A 21,661-nucleotide genomic window follows, 5' to 3' on the forward strand; every position below is an offset into this window, starting at 1 on the left:
TATAAAGGAAAGTGGTCAAAAAATGGAACAGATCACTTCCAATCTATGTACTGCAATGGCTAGTCTGGGTAAGAAGAGTAATGAGGAGATAATGTCTCCTGGTAATGTAGGGATGGAGAGTCCAAGTGGGCTTAGTATGAGAACTAGGTAGAGCACAAGGAAAAAGGTTGCTAAGGCTCTTGAGGCTCCCATTTTTTCTCTAGCTAACATTATCCAGAGTATTCAAAAGTAGGTAAAGAGGTGGTGAACATTATCAAAGAGTTGTTGTAGGTACTAGCTATGGAGCAAGTGTGTTGGTTGTTGGTCTAGGTGGTTTTTCTAGTTTTTTCTTTTTTCTTTCCAGCATGTTTAAAAATCTAGATTCCAAGTCCTTGTAAAACCTAGTCATTTTTTATGGTTTAAAACTTTTGGTTTTAGGTCCCTATAAAACCTAGTTCTGATGTTTTAAACTTTATGTTTCAGGTCCTTGTAAAACCTAGTGGTGATTTAATGTTTATCTTTAGGTTTTTGTAAAGGGTTTTAGGTCCCTTCAAAACTTTCTTTTACTGTAATCTAAAACTTTGGGGATCAAGGGTTTAATGACTTAATTATCTTCTTGACAATTTTAATGTGATTATTAATTCTTTCTAAATTATGTTCAATTTATCAATTTTAGGTCAATTTTATTGTAATATTTTCAATCTCGAGAATAAAGGGTTTAATAAGTTATCTTCTTGATGGTCTCAATATGATTTTTAGTGGGTTTTGAATTAATTTCAATTTATGACTTTAATAAATTATTTATTTCCTAATTTCAAAATGATTGTTAGTGGATTTGATTTTGTTTGCAAACTATGTTATATGTTCTCAATTTTAGTGTTTAGGGTTTCATTTTATTTCTAGTGTTAGAGTTTAAAGGTGTAATAAGCTACCTACTATATGGTTCCATATGATTTTTAATAGTGTCCACTTCATTTTCAATCTTTGTTTTAGGTTTTAATTTTTAATGAATTGATGACTTTCAAATTCATTTCCAGTGCTAGGCATTAAGAGTTTAAGAACTTATTTGTTTAATTATTTCAATATGATTGTTTATGAATTCCACACCCAAATTCTTTTGCCGCCCTAAAATGGTCGAGTTGACAATCCCAAATCAAAATATGATCCCATTTGGAATGTGTTTTCCTTCCATCTTATTTTATAATTTAAAGGGTAACCATTACAGTATTAGGGTTTTTATCACTTTAATTTAAAATTTTCTTCTATAGGGTTTCTCTCGCACGTACATTGCATCCACCACCCTGACCGTCATTACTTCCTATGGCCATCTTTCATTGCAGCATGCATATATATTTACTACATATCAAGATGCCTTACATTTGGCTAAGGGGGAACCTATGAACATCACAACTCTATTAAATACTTCTTTTTATACTTTCTTTCATGCCACCATGGAATTCATTTTGAAATATCTATCCTATCTATTGATTCCTTCATGTGCATTTCTAGTTCACATCATTGCATGTTTACAAAATTAACTAGTGTTTAAAAACTTTAATTATCTATTTATTGCATAATAATACATTGTATTATACATATGGTTGCACATTATGTCACAATTTATTAGTTATTTTAACTCATTATAGCATTTAGAATTACTAGTCACATATAATTACATTATCATAGTATTTATCAAGTACAACTCTACTTCTTGCTTGTTCATGTAACAAGTCTTCTACCTAAGAAAAATGCTCCTCCATTGGTGCTCTTTCTGTCATCAATATTTCTAGCCCAATTAGCATCAGTGCAGGCTTTTAGTTCAAACTTTTCATTCTTCTTATAGTATAAACCATACTCTTTTGTTCCTTTCAAGTATCTCATTATCCTTTTCATGGCCATCAAGTGATTCTCTCTAGGGTTAGCAAAGAATATAGAAACTATCCCCACAAATAATGCAATATTAGGTCTACTATGTACTACATATTGTAATTTTCCAATCATGGATCTATATAATGTTTGATTGACCTCAGCTGAATCATCATTCTTTGATAACTTGAGTGTTGTTACCATAGGTGTACTGATTGATTTTGAATCCTCAAGTCCAGATGTCTTCAATATCTCTTTGATATATTTTGACTAAGTGATATGTACACCATACTTCATTTGATAGACTTGTAATCCCATAAAGAATTTGATCTCACCAAACATTGACATTTCAAACTCTTGCTTCATCTGATTTGCAAAATCTTTACACAAAGCATCTTGTCCTCCAAATATGATGTCATCAACAAATATTTTAGATAACAGTATACCTTTTTCTTTATCTATCTTCATGTGAAAATTTTTGTTATCATCTATCCTTTCAAATCCAATCTTAACAAGATAAGTATGAAGTCTCTCATACCATGCTCTTGGTGCTTGTTTCAATCCATACAGGGCTTTGTGCAGTTTGCATACCATGTTCTTATTGTTTTTATCTACAAATCCTTTTGGTTGTTCTATGTAGACTTCTTTCTCTAATATGCCATTCAAAAATGTAGACTTAACATCCATCTGGTAAACTTTGAAACCTTTATAAGTAGCATAAGCAAGTAGAATTATTACTCCTTCCATTCTTGCTATAGGGGAAAATGTTTCACCATAATCAATTCCTTCTTCTTATGCATACCCTTTGCAAACTAATCTTTCTTTGTTTCTTTTCACTACACCTTTCTCATCTAGCTTGTTTCTGAATACCCATTTTGTGCCAATCACATTCTTGTCTTCTAGTCTAGGAACTAGACTCCAGGTCTTGTTCTTTTCTATCTACTAAATTTCTCCTTCCATAGCCTTGTACCAGTCATCATCTTCCAATGCATTTCTCATTGTCTTAGGTTCCTTCATGCTTAACAAACATGATTCACTTCTCAACCTATTTCTTGTCACTATCCTTGTATCTTTATCTCCAATGATTTGATCTGTAAGATGGTGTCTTTTGATATATTTGGATAGTCTAGGCTTAGTTCTTGTGGCTGCATTCTATCTCTCAGCTTTAGTATCACTATGTGCATCTCTATCAAGTTTTTCAACATCTCTTTCATGTGTGCCAATCTTTGAGTTAGATTGTGCATTCTCCTCATTTTGCAACTTGACATTCACAAGATGTGACTCAGCAGTGTTGAAACTTGCTATTGGTTTGCTGCATGATTTGTAGTATCTTCTTCAGTAGGAATTCCTTCATAATAATATACAAATGTCTTGTAATCTTCTAGTTCTTTTGTAGATTTAGCCTCATGTGCTTCTGTAAACTCATCAAAATTCACATTTGCACTTTCCACAATTTTGTTAGTGTTAGTAATTAAAAACTTGTAAGCTTTACTTCTTGTAGAGTAACCAAGGAATATACCTTCTTCACTCTTTGCATCAAACTTTCCACTACTAACATCTTTAAAAACATAGTATTTTCTTCCAAATACCTTAAAATATTTCACATTAGGTGGATGACCATACCATAGTTCAAAAGGTATTGAGTAAGTACCTTTCTTTACTTACAAATAGTTCAAGGTGTATACAGCAGTACTTGCAACTTCTCTTCAATATTTTAGCACAACATTTTTCTCCATCATGAGTGTTCTAGCACAGTCCATTATAGGCCTATTTCTTCTTTTAGTAATTCCATTTTGTCGAGGAGTTCTTGGTGTTGATGTATGTCTCTTGATTCCTTTGTCATTGCAAAACATCTCAAACTCATGTGAAGTGAACTCACCTCCTCTATTTGATCTCAAGCATTTCAAGCTCTTACCTATTTCTTTCTCAAGTCTTGCCAAGTACCATTTAAACATTTAAAAAGCATCTGATTTTTGTTTTAGAAACATGACTATCATCATCCTAGAGTAATCATCAACAAGAAACATTATATACCTGTCTCCTTTGTAGCTTTGCACTTCAATAGGTCCACACAAGTTAGTTTGAACAATTTCAAGTATTTCCTTAGAGGTATAAGCTTTAATTTTAAAGCTTGACTTTGTCATCTTGCCTAGTTGACATTGTTTGTACATTACATTTTATTGTTTCTTCAACTTAGGAACACCTCTAACTCTTTTCATGTTGATGATACTAATTAGATTATTAAAGTTAACATGACATAATCTTTTATGCCAAAGCCATACATCATCAAATTTTGCAATAAGACAAGTAGCATCTTCTATATCCAAATAGAACAAATTACTCCTAATTTGATCACCTTTTCCAATCAAGTTTTCATTTGTATCATATATCTTGGCTATTTTATTTCAAACTCCACTTTGCACCCCAAATTATTCAATTGTGACATGCTTAACAAGTTATAATTCAATCCTTCAACATAATAAGCATTGTCACATGGAATCTTGTTTGTGAGCTTGATAGACCCTTTTCCTTTTATTAAACATGGTGTGTCATTACCAAATCTTACACTATTTCCATCATAATAGGTTAAGGTAATGAACTTACTTTTTTCGCCAATCATGTGATGTGATCATCCACTATTTATGATCCATTTTTCATTCTTGTTTATATAGGTCATAAGTGCAATAGCCTTGTCCTCATATGATTCATCCTTCATTGCAACATATACCACTTCATCATCATTTTTATCAGAGTCATGTTCATCAGCAATGTAGCATGACTTCTTGTCTTTATCTCTGTAGTCTCTTCCATCATCTTCTCTTTGTTTTTTGTGCGTGTTCCCTTCTCTAAAATTATTCTTTTGTGTACATCTTGCTATAATATGGCCAACTTATTGCAATTAAAACAAATGATAGGCAGCTTACCTTTGAATTCACCTTTTCTCTAGAAATCTTCTTGCTAGCAATGCTTCCAATTGTTCAATGTATTCCTCATTTGTATTACTATCATTGGATGCATACTTTATCTTTCTTTTCTTCTTCATTGGCTTTACCTCCTTAGAATCCTTCAGTAACAATTTTTCTTTTAATGTTGATTCAATACTCTCTGGTTTGTAGTTGTCAAAATTAGATAACTCAAAAGTAGTGAGTCTTCCTACCAAAACTTCAAGGGTTAGATCATTTCTTGGCATACATCTTAGCTCTTGGATTGTAGACACTCTAATGGCATACACAGGAAACAATGTCCTCAAGACTTTACTTGGAACAGTATCATCATCTATTTTACCAGTGGTACCTTTTATTGCACTAACAACTTCTTTCATTCTAGCAACATATTGAGCAATATTTTCACCTCCTTCCATTCTCATGTCATCAAACTCACCTCTAAGGCTCTCTGACTTGGCTCTTTGAACATTTTTGTCTCCTCCATAGATGGCATCTAAGGCATCCCACATCTACTTTGCACTTTAAGGTCTTTGATATCATCAAACTTGGCATAGCTTAGGGTAGATGCAATCTCCAACATAGCTTGATTGTGCTCTTTTTTTTTCTTCAAGTCTTTAGTAGTTAAGGCTCCTACTGGATCAACATGTGCTACTAAAATGCAAGATTGTGCATAGTCTCCAAGTCCTTCAAGGTATAGCTTCATCAGACTTTTCCATGCAGGAAAGTTATCTATGTTTAGCTTGGGTACCTCTCTTTTTGACATCTTGATCTTTATGATTTTAGTACCTTAAAAATAATCCTCTTAAGCAACCATGCTCTAATACCAATTGTTGGAATTCTTTTAGCATAATTGAGAGGTGGGGGTGAATCAGTTATTCAAGGTTCAGATGTACAAAATAAAACTTTTCACAATTCAATGAACCCATATATCATTCTTAACCATGCATGCATTCATTCTGTGTTAACTAAGACTAATATGTTACTATAAAATTAGCATGCAGAAGCATGAAACACAACATATCCATTAGCACACTTGACACAATGATTTAACATGGAAATCCAATTTGGGAAAAACCACTAGTAACATGCTACTCCTTTTTCACTCTTTTAAAGTGATGCCCTATTAAAGGCCAACTCTGTTAAAGGTTACAAAAAACATTATTAAATGTGATCTGGTTAAGGGATTTCAATCACTATGTTAAAAGTGAGCTTTGTTAGAGGACTTTAGGGCATTCACTTGGAATGCCACCCTGTTAAAGGATTTTCCAATGATCATTAAGTCAACCTTTCTCCAAAGGAATTACCCTAATCTAATATAATTGTTAGAAAGTAACATTAGAACTTTGATCTGATACAACTTACAACCTTACTTGCAAATTATAGATCACTATTCAGTCTTCAACTCTATTTGGCTTCCAATCTTTGCAGCTCTGACAGCTTGTTCACCCTTCAAGAATTCATTCTCTTTAAGCCCTCTTACTTAGTTTTCTATTGCAAACTTCTTCTCTTGGGTCACTTGATAAAGAAAACCCTCTTCCTTCTCCTTGTCAAATTTTTGTATCCAAAACTCTCTAACCTATCTGCTTCATGACCAAATATCCCTACATATGGGAAATTAGAACTCTTTTACCACTCATTATCCATCATAAGAATTAGGGTTTTTGATGGATTAGGTAGGATACAATGTATATACCCCATATCTTGTCTTCTCTAGAAAATTCTCCTAGAATCCATTTGAATTCATCAGCAAAATGGTTTACATAAGATTATATGCCTCCAACTCATCAATCTTATCTACCACTTGATTCACAAGTTCCAAGAAAAAAAACTTGTTGGCTTTTATTTGGTGAATCTTTGATCTTTTCATAATGCAGCAGCTCGACATTATCAATTTACTGATGCTCAGCACATATTGTGTTACTCGACATCAACTAAATTTTACTAGTACTCAACATCTATCAAAAATCACTTGGCATCTACTAACTTGCTCAGTATCCACTAGAAATTGCTTTCACTCGGCTCCAACTGACTTTTTTCTCAACTTGCACTAACTTTGCTCAGCACCTTCTATGAAATTGGTCAACCTTAGCAAATGAACTTTGTCCAACCTTATTCTTCTAAACTTTCTAAGTGTAGCTAATCATTTTGTAAGCCCAAAGTAGATCATCAATACATTATGTTATTACTGTCTTAACTAATTCTTGTACTTCAATATATAATCATAACTCAACCTTTCCTCTAGGTACTTTTGTTACATCTTGTTGATCAAATCCTCTTCATTAATCAACTAAGTGATAGTGCTTGAAACACATAAGCAATTTTCTTACCAGGATGTAGCAAGTTTGACATCAGTGAAACAACAATGATTGAAACACACAGTCTTCTTTCAACAATTTTATTACTCAAATGATCTTTTCAATCATATATCAATAGAGGCCATTTTTTTTTATGATTACTTCCCCCAAAGATGCCTCTCTAAAGAGGAAAATGTGAGTATTAATACTACTTCTCACTTGCACCTAATATCATGAGAAAAAGAGGAGATGGTAGTGTGATTTATAAGTGGGTCCACTTTATAAATGTGTAAGTGCATCAAAGACATCAAATATGGTGTTAACCTAATTAGATATGAAAATAATATTTTCTAAGTGTGTGCTAGAAAATGTGATGTACAAGAAGCATGGGTTAACAAACAAACACTAGTTTAAAACCTTCAAAATGCATTAAGCATTCATCAAAATGCAAGGAATAAATATCAACTAATGCTTTCTTGGATTATGCAACCCTAAGCAACTAACAAATCCCACCTTCCAACCACCTCTACAGCTCAACAAAGGCACCCATGAGAGGCCTTGTTGGTGTGTTAAGATGGGGTTATGTTTGGTGTGCTCTCCCAAACACAACAATAAATGAATCTCTTGAGTGTGTGGATGCAAGTGTGAATGAAAATGCACTAAGATCCTAAACTATGTGAAATGAAGAACACTTCAAGAAATGGCTATGGAGAAAGCCATTCTTGAAAGCATTCAAGAATGAAGATGATATGCAATAAAGGAAACTAACTAAGAATGTAAGCTATGGAATGGAAATGCAAATGCATGAAGAAAACTAAATGAACAATGTAAGATGCAAACTTAATTAGCTACCAAATTATTAGCATGAACCTACAAAATCACTATGAGAACTCTACCAATGCAAACTCAAACTACCATGAAAACTCAAACTATGAATGCAAACTCAAATCTCAAACCAATGTGATAACAATGCAATAAAAATGAGATGCAAATACTTGAGACAAGCCCTCTATTTATAGGCTTGAGGGGGAGCTTGGTGAGGTGGCATCCAAGTAGGTGCCACATAAGGTGACATGCAAGCCATGCAAATGGTCAAAAATTCAAAGTTTACTCACACATGTGTGAGCAAACTTGAGAAGAAGAGTGGAAAATAAGAGTGTGTAGACATGCCATCTCACACATGTGTGAGCACACTCTTAGGCTAATGAGGGGGATTAGGGAGATGATTAGGAATTATTAAGTGAGATTAGAGAAGAAATAGGCTTAAGAGGATGAAAATGATGGGTGTAGACTAGGCTTTAGGTTAGGGTTAAGACTAAATTAAATGAAATTTAATTTAGTCATGAGTTTAGAGGAATTAATGGGATGTGAGGGTTTAAATAAATAAAATTTATTTTAAAAAGGGGGAGACATGGAGGATCATGTGTTAAATTAATTTAACACACTAGAGTTAGGAGTATTTAAATTAAATTTAAATAATTAGGGGAATGAACTTATTTAATTAATTAATATAATTAAATAAGTAGAAGAATGTGAGCAATGTAATTAATTAATCAATAATTAATTACAATGTTATGGGCAATATTAATAAATTAATACAGTCTTTAGCGACAATTTTAAGTGTCTACATTTTGCCCCTCTTTGATGTGATGTTGGAATGACATCATATCAAAGAAAAAAATATATAGGTTGCCCTAGGGAAGGAGGGAGTCCTATGGCGACGACAGAGGAGGAGGGTGCCCCCTCGCAAAAATTGCAAAAAAAAAAAAAGTTTTGGCAATTTTTGTGAAAAAGGTCTTAAGAAAGAAAGAAAAGAAGAAAACGGGAATAAATGACAACATTTGCATGACTTGCGGGTAAACATGGGACAGATACGACTCAGAGAAGAGCAAGGCTCAAATGGGGTCCATGAGGGGCCTATATAAGCCTCTGAAAGGCCCAAAGAAGGTCATTATCACACTGCGAGTAGAGCATCCAGAGCAAACATGAACCCCATTGATCGATTGCAGCTTGGTGAGCATGTGCAGGAGTACCAGCGAGCAGCCAAGATGGGCCCACGGGTAAGTCATCCGATCCTCTTCATGTTTTGGTAGGGTAGGCTAGACTTGGCACATTTATTAGGCCATAAATGCGCTAAAAAAGGAGGTCTGGGTGGAGATGACAATCTCTACCCTATCGTCTACATAGACGACAAAGTGACAACCTTGGCGTTTGCAGAGATGACAGGATACATCCTGTCGTCTTTGCAGATGCCAAAAAAGGGAAAAGGTTCGTAGAGACGATAGGATTCAACCTATCATCTACGCGGACGACAAAGAGTAGCAGAGATGACGAAGAATACGTCATCGTCTTTGTAGACGACAAAATGTTGTCGTCTGGGGCAAACTGGCATCTGCGCAGATCAATGGCTCGGCAGATCGACATCTACGCAGATCAGTATTTTCGTTGATCGACGTCTACGCATATTAGTGTTTGCATCGAAGAATGGCCATGCCAATGAGGGTAGAATAGGGGGAGGCAAGGGAGGATGCCCCACTGTAGGGACATCATAGGCTAGCAAAATTGACACTCTACATGTCTATGCTATAGGAGGACACGATGGTGTTTAGGTCAAGGGAGCACTATCCTCCGACCATGACGATATAAGAGAGGCTGACAGACGTAGATTGGAGGCACGTGCGACTATGATAGCTAGAGCATGTTCACAAGTGGTCGAATCTGAGGGGCCATTCAGCACAGTTATCGGCTCTCATAGAGCGATGGCACACGCCTATTGGGAGTTTCCATCTACCAACAGAGGAGACTATAGTCACACTCCTAGATGTGTGGAAAATCTTGCAAGTAAAGATCAAAGGTGCCTACCCAGAGTATGTACTAGAGGGTTCAGATCCATTCTTAAGGGAGTACTTTGGAAAACAACGATAGAGATTACCTATCCAGCGATCGTGGTTTTCGTGGAGGGGTGCACTAGAGCAGAGGCTACCGAGGCTGGCAGTATACCTAGCCTCATTGATATGGCGAATGCTGCCAAATCACACAAGACACGGCTGGCCGATCGGGTGGGCGTGAGTGCTGAGAACTCTGCTACAAGAGGAGGGAGTAGTCTACTGTTGGGGATAGACTATCCTAGCTGAGCTATATCACGATTTGCACATGTGTGCATATCAGACCCAACACACGGTAGGACCAAGGCTGACGTTACTGATGGTTTGGTCATGGGAGCACATCAGAGTCACACGATCGATCACTCAACAAGAGACCAAGCAGCCAAGGGAGCCATATGCCTGTAGATACCAGCCTCCTATCCAGTATACATTGATAGAGTTTATGGGGTTCTAGCATCGATGCATAGATGAGATCATTATGTTCGAGTGGACTCCCTATGATGGGGTAGAGCGGTGGGGGCAGACACTAGTAGCAGGTGGTGAGGATGACACAGAGGATCAGATGTACCTCCCATACACACAGATTAACTGCTAGATCATTGGCCGATCTAAGCATGTGATTATGCGCTATATGTATTCTCGGGTGTGACGGCAGTTTGGCAGGGTATAAGATACAGTACTAGATAGATTCTTATATCCTAGAGTGTCGCGAGAGTATGGTCGGCTGTGGGGACACGGGACCACTATATGATTGGCCTGAGCATCTTGGATGGGGATGGAAGCAGTGCCATGGGTGCATGGCCAGGATAAGGGAGATGCAGGTATGACACCGATGTACACACAATGGTGGGCAGCCCACCAGCGAGTCAGCCTTACAGTGCCAGGGGCACCTCCACCAACAGAGCAGGCACAGGGGGAGGGAGATGGAGCGGGGGATGGTGGACAGGTAGCTATGATGCCACCACCAGCACAGGGGGCACAGGAGGGACCACACAGGCATAGAGTCCAAGCGAGGAGAGGGCCAGGGCCAGCACCAGCATAGGGGCCACCACAGAGAGCACCCCAGGCACAGGCATAGGCATAGCCCTAGGCACCACTGCAGGAACCTTCGCAGGCACCACCACAGGCACTGCCACAATGATAGGTACAAGGAGAGGACCCAAACATGGTCAAGGCCTAGAGGGACAGCCTGCGGATAGAGGTAGCTCAACTACAGGGGGTAGCACAGGTGCAGCAAGTATGAGAAGACAGCTTAGAGCAGGCCATGGGGGCCATACAAGCAGAGCTACAGGTGCAGAGGCCCAGAGGGGACAGTGCACAGGAGGCCTTAGCGGCCCTATAGGCACGGATGGATGCAGGGGAGTTTGCAAGGGTGGGCACCCATATAGGGGTGGGGGATCAAGCAGAGGCAAAGAGGCTCCAAGCAGAGGTAGCCACCTTACAGGCTGAGCAGGCCACTCATCAGGCGCAGCTAGACAGATACTGCAGGTAGCGAGACATAGCCATACAGATGGTATAGCCTAGGGCAGTTGTGTTGGTGATGCAGGAGGCCCTCATAGCTAGCCGAGAAGAGACACGGGCCATATGAGAGGTAGCCTATTATAGGTTTCTTTATAGGGAGGTCGTGCCTGCTGACTAGCAACAACTAGATTTTGAGAGGGGAGCTAGCTCATGGATCTTAGGTGGCAGAGCTAGATCAAAGCAGTCTGTAGGATAGCAGAGACCTCCTTGAGGGGGGGTTACAGGGGGGGTAGCACCCTCATAGCCAGCAACTTGATTTTATATAATGATCAGTGTTTTGACAGATATGTGCAGATGCAACAATTTTTGATGATGCATTTGTACTACATGATTCTACATGATGTGTATATGGACTGTACAGACATTATTTTTTGAGATATATACATAACATGATTTGATGATTCTATATGTGTATAGATGTATGTGATGTATATGTATGGATTTATGATGTGGATACTAACGTTTGTGATGCAGGATGTGATGCTATGTGATGTTTCCTATTATGTATGCATATATATATATATGATGTCTAACATGTGTGTAATGCAGATTTATGAGATGTATATATGGATGCACTATATATATGTGAGATGATGTGTATGCCCCTAGATGTGATGACTAAAATGAATGCAATTAATGAACTAATGCAATCTAATGAACTAAAAATGTCTAATGAACACTAAATGAGATGAATCAAATGAACACTAATGCAATGGAAAATGAATGAATGCAATAATGAGAAGTTAATGCAACTTAATAAATGAATGTTTGTCATAATTATCACTCATAGAAACTCAGTAGTGTAGCATAGGAAGGGGGAAATAAATAGGACCTTGTCTCAAGCACGAGTCGAATGAAACCCGATACTACATGCATCCTAACTACATGAGGTCAAGAGATTTCGTTGTGTTCATATGGAAAGCACACCTTAAGTTGATTTTGCAAAATGAGTTTATGCATTATATTCTATAGAAGCATAAATGACATGACTCTTTTGCATGGACTAGACATACAAAACCATAGAGACTTTAGGACAATAGGTGTAGTTTGCATAGTCATGATGGATCAAATGTCATATATGCAATAGAGAGGTCTGGGCACACCCAAAGTCTTTTAGGGATCTTTGGTGGGACATGTGCTAACCCGTTGCCCCCATTATGCAATGCATTAACATAACCTAAAATTGACACACATGAAATAAAGCCTCAAACACAGATCATACCACAAAAACATGTGTAGTGAATGACAGCCATTCTGGTACAACCAAAATATGGAAGATCAAGGTGCACCATAAAAGGCTATCACTAACACACAAATAAAATAAACTAAAAAGAGACCTCATGACCAAGTAGTCATTCAGTCCATAGTTCCTGCCAAGAACCTTAAGTCTAGAAGTGAATGGCACAATGTGGCCTATAGGAAGGATTCATCCTATGAAAGTGTGTCAAGTTGAAATGTCAAATGATCATAAAATTATGCATTTTCAGTAAGGGCTGTGAAGCGAAAAAGTCTCTTGAAGCATTAAGTCTCAAATGGTGATTTTGTGTAAGTCCAAGGGTGGTCACCATTGTGAAAAAGCTCAGCGTAATGGGATGACAATCACTCGACAAAAAATGCCTCGTGGACTAGAGGTCTTTCAAAAGATGGAAGTGAAACAAAGCCTCGCAGACAAGAGGTCTTTTATTGGATGCATGAAACGCAAAAGGCTAGATAAGACTTTGCACAAGGGAAGTGGAATGGTGGAATGGAGTGAAGCAAAACGAGCCGTATAGACAATGGATCGAACCATACTTTGTTTTAGGAACATTTTTCTACTTTTTTTAGGACTTTTTTCAGGAACATTTTATGAATGTTTTTGGATTTTCTAATTTTCTTTTTTTTTTTTGGATTTTTGCGAGACTATAAACACTGTACAGGAACTACAAAGGCTCAAGCATAGAACTGCTTGAGATGTTGGATATTTACAGGCTCAGGGAGCGGATCTCCCTCTGGAGTAGCAATCTGATATGCCCCAGAACCATATTTGGCTATAATGATAAATAGACCTAGCCAATTTGCTTCAAATTTTCCTTTCTTTTCACGGTTCTGGAAGTTCTTCGTATTATGCTGCAAAACTAAGTCACCCACTTCAAATTTTTGTGGCTTGACTTTCTTATGATACTGAAGCTAAAGGTGATTTTGATACACGCAGAGGTGGTTTAGGGCATTCAGTTGTCTCTCATCAAGGAGTGCCAGCTCTTGCAAGCGAGCAACTCGATAGTCTTCTTCGGATATCAAATTCTTGAGAGAGATTCTGAGGGAAGGGAGCTCAATTTCGATGGGAAAGACGGCTTCAAAACCATAAACAAGGGAAAATGGGGTGGCTCCTATGGGGGTGGGGATGGAGGTACGGTAGGCCCAAAGGGCAGGAGAAATTTGGATGTGCCAATCACAACCATTTGCATCAACAGTTTTCTTTAGAATTTTCAAGATGGTTTTATTGGTAGCTTCAGCTTGGCCATTGCCTTAGGGGTAGTATCTGGTGGAAAAATATTGGGTGATTCCAAATTTCCTACATAGTGTTGGAACCTCTTGATTTTTGAAAGGGGTTCCATTATCAGTCATGATATCTTGAGGTATACCAAAACGACAAATAATGTAGTTTAAGATGAACTTCGAAATCTATTTTTTGGTGATGTAGGTTAATGGAATAGCCTCGACCCACTTTGTGAAGTACTCAATGGTGGCAATAATGTACTTGTGGCCATTTGAGGAATTTGGGTATACTTGACCAACAAGATCGAATCCCCACTGGGAAAAGGGCCATAGAGTGATTGTGGACTAAAGGTCTTGGGTGGGAGTGTGTATCAAATCACCATGTTACTGACATGGAACACATATTTTCACAAACTGATATGCATCTACTTCCATAGTGGGCCAATAGTAACTTGTCCTAAGAAGCTTTTTTGCTAATGTAAGGCTGCTAGAGTGGGCACCAAAAATCCCTTGGTGAACCTCTTCTAATGTCGTTCAGGCTTCATCTGAACTGAGACATCAGAGGAGGGTTCCATCAAAGTGTTTTCAAAAATGTGTATCACCTAGGATGGTATAGCGAGTAGTTTGGCGAACGAAGGTTTTGCTTTGGTTTGGGGTGAGGGCTATGGGAATGATTTTGTGATGTAAATAGGCAAAGATGTCAGCATACCATGAAGACTTAGGACCAACAATCTCACACACCAACTCTGAATCAGTTTGCTCATAAGCAGGAGTAAAAAGATTCTCAATGAGAAACTCACATTTAGGACTATATTTTGGCATGGAAATCATAGAAGCAATAGTAACCATGGCATATACTGCTTTATTATTAGCCCTTGGAATATGCTGAAAAATAATCTCTATAAAATGCTTCTTAAGATCATCAACTATTCTGCGGTAGGGAAACAATTTCTCATCCTTGGTACGGTATTCATCTGTGACTTGTTTAATGACCAATTGTGAGTCCCCAAAGACAAGAAAGTTTTTGATATTCCATCGGATAGCTTGGCATAGTCCTATGACTAAACCTTCATACTTGGCTATATTGTTTGTGCAAGGGAATGAGATTTTATAAGACTTTGGAATGAGGTCCCCTTGTGGTGTCACAAACAAAATTCCTGCCCCCGATCCCTTTTATGTAAAGGATCCATCAAAAAATAATTTCCATGGTGTAGTAGGGGCTAGGGTCATAATTGCGTCATCTAAAAAATTGGCTACAATGGGATGGTTCTCTTGAAGAGGAGCTTTAACAAGCTGATCTGCAATTATTTGTCCTTTAATGGCCTTATGATCCTTACAAACAATGTTGAATTCACTCAAAATTAAGACCCATTTTGCTGCTCGGCCAGTGAGGGTGGCTTTTGATAACAAATACTTGAGTGGATCTATCTTGGCAATGAGATATGTAGTATGATTAAGCATATAATGACATAGTTTTTGTGTACAAAAGACTACACCCAAACATGCTCTCTCAATAGCAGTGTAGTTTAACTCATAGCCAACTAGTGTTCAACTAAGGTAATATATGGCTTTCTCATTCCCCTTATTATCTAATTGTGCCAAAAGTGCTCCTAAGGCAACTAAAGTAGCTGAAATGTATAGAATCAATGGTCGTCCTACAACTGGAGGTACTAAAACTAGAGGATTAGCCAAATATGTCTTAATTTATTCAAATTCTTTTTGGCATAGGCAATCCCATTGAAACTTGTTTCCCTTGTGAAGCAAATGTTGAAGTGGATGGACTTTATCTACTAGTTGTGACACAAATCTCCTAATAGATTGTAACTTTCCTTGAAAACTGTGGAGTTGTTTCAATGTGGTAGATGGAGGCATATCCATGATGGCCTTCACTTTTGCTGGATCTATCTCAATACCTCTTCTTGACATAATGTAGCCTAATAGTTTGCCTGATTTAACCCCAAATACACATTTCTTAGGATTAAGGCGCACTTTATATTTCTCCAACCTATCAAAAATAGTGGTAAGGACATCAATGTGGGATTCTCTTGTCTTGGATTTTCCTAGAATATCATCAACGTAGTCCTCCATTATGACATGTAGAAGATCATGGAATATGGTAGTCATTACGTGTTGATAAGTGGTGCTGGAATTTTTCAAGCCAAAAGGCATGACTTGTTAACAAAAGGTTCCCCATGGGGTGGTGAATGTTGTTTTATGTTGATCCTCTTCTACAATTTTGATTTGGTTATAACCGAAAAACACATCCATCAAAGACAACATCTCATGTCTAGCAGTCAAATCCACTATGATGTCTATGTTAGGAAGTGGAAAATCATCCTTAGGACATGCAAGATTTAAATCTCAAAAATTTGAACAAACACGGATGCCCCCAGATGCTTTCCCTATAGGCACAATGTTGGAGACCCACTTAGGATAGTCAATAGGATAGATGAACTTTGCCTCTAACATTTTCTACAACTCTGCTTTGACTAGGAGTGCTACCTTAGGGTGCATTTTGCGCAACTTTTTCTTCACTAGTTTAATCTTGGGATCAACTATCAAATGATGCACAGCCAAATCTGTATCTAAGCCAGGCATGTCTTTGTATGTTCATGCAAATTTGATTTTTTCCTTTTTAAAGAATTCAGTCATGGCTTTTTGTTCCTCAGGACTTAAGGTAGCAGCAATGTAGGTGATTCATGGATTATCCTCTGTTCCCAAATTGACTAGAATTGTGTCCTCATTCAAAATAGGTGATTTTTTTGGTGGCAAGGATCTAAATGGAAAGTCAAGCTCTCCCTCTTCTAGCACCTCTAAGAGGTTTTCACTAGAAGATGCATCTTTTATTTTATCTTTTTCTTCATCCAAAAGTGCCCCAAGGGAGTTTTCACTAGATGATATTTCTTTTGTTTTTCCATTTTTATTTTCTTTTTCACTTTTGCGACTAAGAGAGTTGACTTGGCTAACAATGTAGGCTTCCTTATTGTATTGGATCTCATGTTCATAAACTTGGAGACTCTTAAGGCCAAAGAGTGCCATCACTGCTTCATCAGACTTACAAATATCAAGAGCTGGTGGTGTATCTTGAAGGTCCCAGTCTATCATGTCGGGATTGGTGAGAGGTAAGTTAATGGATGAAAGGTCATCTATGGTAATGGCGTGGACATAATTATCTAGGTCATCTTCAATGTATTGGAAAGGTACTTCGAAGAATTCCTCCTCTTCAGTCTCTAAATCAGGTTCAACTGTACAATAGTTGTCAGCAAAGGATACCTTACGTTTAATGGAGCCCAATCCACATCCTTTAGGATAGCTATTAGCTTCTAAGGGTTTTCTAATTCCGTCTTCTTTTGGTCCAAGGCCAGTACCATGATATCCCATGTTTTCAATAATGGGAGGTGCCTTAACATATTTATCCTTAGGAAACTCCACAGGTTCATCTTTTCCATCATAATATAGCCAATCTAGGATATTATCTTCCATGTGCTCATCACTAAGTGAACCCCAATGCTCAAATGTTGTCTTGCTAACTTGCATGGTTTCCTTATTAGTAGAGGGTGATAATTGAAAAGGTTTTCCAAAGGAACAAGGGGAGAGTGGTAGTTGTCCAACACACAAGGCATTTTCAAACTTATACTCTCCCATTCCTAAATCAGCAAAAGTAACCTTCTTCCTTGTGGTGTTAATTTGAGTATCTTCAACCTTCTCTTTTCCCTTGTGGGAGCTTCAATCCTCATTAGCTAATTTTGGTACTGTTGTGGAAGGTGGTTCTGTTATGATGAGAGATTTAGGTACAACTTTGGCAAACTCACTTATTGGATAGAAATTCATTGGTGCACCTTCCAATCTTTTACAAAATTCAAAACGAGTGGGGTCCCCTGGGATTGTGATCTCTCTTCCTTGGTGGAGGAATTTCAAGCATTGATGATAGGTGGATGGGACCACCTTTAGTGTATGTATCCACAGTCTACCAAGCAAGATGTTATATGGAAAATCCAAGTCTAAGACATGACATTCAGTATTTATGATGGTTGGTTCAACCTTTAGAGGGAACATGATGACTCCTTTCGATTCTCTTTCTCTTTCATCATATGTTTTTATTGTGATCCTTTTATTAATATCTAGGAGATCCTCTGGTAGTCCCAAGAAATGAATCATTTTCAATGTACAAAGGTTCAAACTGGATCCATTGTCTATAAGGACTATTTTAATCTTATGTCGCTATATAAGGACTTTAATGTGGAGCGACAAATTATGGTGGGGATCAGGACCTTGGAAATCTTTATCTGTGAAGACAAGGTGTTGTTGAGTGGCAAGGTTTTCAATCATAGCAGTGAATTGGGAAGCATTAATATTTTCAAGAATATAAGACTCTAAAAGAGCCTTCTCCAAGATCTCTTTATGGATGGGTGATGTTGTAAGAAGCTCAAGAATGGAGATTTGTCCAGGAGTCTTACCTAGCTGAGACAACACATCATAGTGAGAAGCAAGCCTTTGTGAGGTGGATGGCACAGCAGGTGCATGTGGCATTGGTGGATTACTGTTATTGGGAGTGGCAGCTTGCAAAGTGAGTCTTCCCCATCGAGTGGTGGCATCACAATCAGCCGCTTGTAAGACAAGGGTATTCACATGAGCATCTACCTCTTCAATGTGACCACATAAGGAGTCAAACCCTGATATGTGGTTAGTAGAATAATCATAAGGTAATGCATTTGATGTGGATGCTTGATTCGTATTGTTGGTATTGTTGTTATCATTGTTGTGATTGGGAAATGGTTTTTGAAATATCTTCAATTTAGCATTTTTAGAGTTTGGACCTCCCTCTACTTCAATTTCCCCATCATCAACAAGATTTTGGATAAAAACTTTGAGCTTGATACATTTTTTGGTGTCATGTCCTTTGATATGGTGGTATTTACAATATTCATTATCCTTATACCACTTTGACTTTGGTTGATTTTCATCAAAAGGATGTGTGTTAGGAAATACCATCAAGTTGTGATCCACTAATTTTTGAAAGATGGCCTCCAAAGGTTCATGAAAGTTAGTGAACTTTCTATTTCGATCATAGTCACGATTGTAGTTGTTGTTGCATGGAAAGAATTGTGTTTGATTTCTAGATTGTTGATTGCTTTGGTTGTCATGATTTGAATTGTTGTTGTTTTGATTGCGGTAGTTGTTGTTCCCTCCTTGAAGGTTTTTGACATCAGTAACACCATCATGTGTAACACCCTTATTCTTGGACCAGAACTTGGGTTTGCTATTGTTCTTTGAATCATTGTTGGAGGATGATGAATTATAATGTTTGATGGTACCTTTTTCCAAAAGTCCATTTTCAATATTCTTTCCCTTTTTGACTAAAGTGGAAAAGTCTTCGGGGCTAGCCATTTTCATGTGGAAGGACATTTCGGGTATCAAGTTCTTGATAAATATATCCACAAGATGGGAATCCTCAATTTTATATGGCATACAATTAGCAAGATGTTTCCACCTTTGTAGGAAGTTGGAAAAAGTTTCTCCATTTTGTTGTTTTGTGTTGCACAAGTCACTCAATGAGGCATGATGTTCAATGTTGTAAGAGTATTGTGCTATAAACTTGCTTGTCAAATCATTGAAAGAAGTAAAGGAGCCCTTAGGTAAATTCATTAACCACTCAAGTGTGGGGCCTCCAAGACTTTGTGCAAAGAGCCTCTTAAGATAGTCATCACTGTAGGCTACTTCTTGGCACAAAATGGAAAATTCCTTGAGATGGGTGATGGGGCATGTCTCTCCCGTATACTTGTCAAATTTAGGTATTTCAAAACCGGTTGGAAATGGCACCATATTAATGGATTTATCAAATGGAAAAGGAAAAATTTTCTTTGAAAGAGACATCCTTCACCCCTTTGTTGTTCATGTTAAGGACAAAATTTCACAATTCTTGAAATTGTTGAGCCAAATCTTGATTAGGTTTCACTTGTGATTGTTGAGAAACCCACCTCCTAAATTGTAGGGAGTCCCAAATGTAGTGTGAGGTGGTGGAGGCACTCCACTTTGGCCAATGTATTGATATGTAGTCGTTGGAATTGGCACAGATGTCTTTACCATAGTGGTTGGCACTTGTAAATAAGAAGAGTGCATTGGTTGTGTCAAAATTGTCATTGGTTGAGTAGGCACTTGTCCAATGCCTAAGCATCCGATAGTTGAAGTTGTCAAGGTAGATTGTGGAATACTAGCATGTGTGGTAACATTAGGCATGGCACTAATGATTTGTTGAATATGTTATGCACTCAATTGAAATGTAGGTTGTGTTGAAGTGCTAGATGTAGGCATAGCACTAGTTATCACCATGATTTCTTTCCCTTTGCTAGAAGTCGGAGCTGCATTTGAAGTGGGCAACATGGGTGTACCACCTTTTGTAATTTGTCTAAACAAAGCATTCTCATCAAAGCTTGGGGGAACATTAACAACATCCTTGACCAAATTTAGGAATATCTCAATTTTGTTTTCCCTAATGGATTTTTTCATCATTTCCACATTGTAGGGGTCTACAAGGAAGGTCCTGACATCACTAGGTACATCGTTAGGGTTAATAGGATCTTCATCTTAGTATATTTCTTCATCATTATCGCCCAAAGTTGTGTTATGGAAGGGATCTTCTGGCTCTCGTGTGGATGTTGAGTTAGGTATACCAAGGTTCGAACTAGAGGGAATTGTGTTCCCTAATGAAGTTGTGAGTGGAGGAAAAGGATTCTCCATCTCTGATTGCCTCAATGATTCCCACAAACATGACATGGGATTAAATGTGAACCTTCCTAATCATGTGTGTACCATACAAGAGTGACCAAGCCAATGGGTGGAAGATTATGGAAGAAAAAGAAAATGGGGATAAGAGCTATTAACCTTATGTGATTAAAGGGTCAACTACCCAAGTTTGAAGAAAAGACCTTGGTTTAGCAAACAAAGATTGATTAGAGGATAGTAGTATATTTCTCCTACCAAAGATAGCCAAGTGATCTTGCAGGCAAGATAGGACACCAAATTGATTGCTTACTATTTGGAGATAGACTTGTGTTCCCAAATAAGTAAGTGTGATTAGGATAAATGTTTGCTTATGGATAAAAGGTCTAGTGTTGCAATGTCAAAAGATGTTTTAAAGTTTAAGCTCTCTAGAAGAAAATTTGAAAGTGGAAGACTAGGAGTTTGGAAAGATGGAGGTAGATATGAAAAGATGAGAGTGTTGTGGTCACTAATGTAGCTATCTCAATCCTCGTTCATTGGAAATAAAAACCTTGGGTTCACTCCTGGAAAAATAGACTAGTTTCGAAGTTTTCCATTGTATTCAATTCTATCATAACGGTCTTGTGTAGCTTCTTCTTTTTGAATGTCTTTGATAGTGTATCAGAATTGTTTGTCACCATATGCTAGGTTCTTCCTTTCCTTGTAGATAGGTGGTTTGGACAATTTCACTTTCTTATGTTTGACTTGGTTGACTTTATCAGTCATGAAAGGAATAAAATAAGACCCAAATTTAGAGTGACTAGACTCAACCAATTTCAAAATGCAAACTACCAAAAGTAACCATGAGTCAAGAAGACCTCACTTAACCTATTTCACTCAATGAAAGGTTACCTCACAATTTCACTCATTTTAGAACTTGTTTGATGTTTTGGCTTTGGTTTTAAATGTTTTAACAAGCACGCTGAACATGCCAACA

This window comes from Cupressus sempervirens, chromosome 5 (genome assembly GCF_028749045.1).
Source record: "Cupressus sempervirens isolate cs-2001-9-10 chromosome 5, ASM2874904v1, whole genome shotgun sequence".
In the NCBI taxonomy this organism is placed as follows: domain Eukaryota; kingdom Viridiplantae; phylum Streptophyta; class Pinopsida; order Cupressales; family Cupressaceae; genus Cupressus; species Cupressus sempervirens.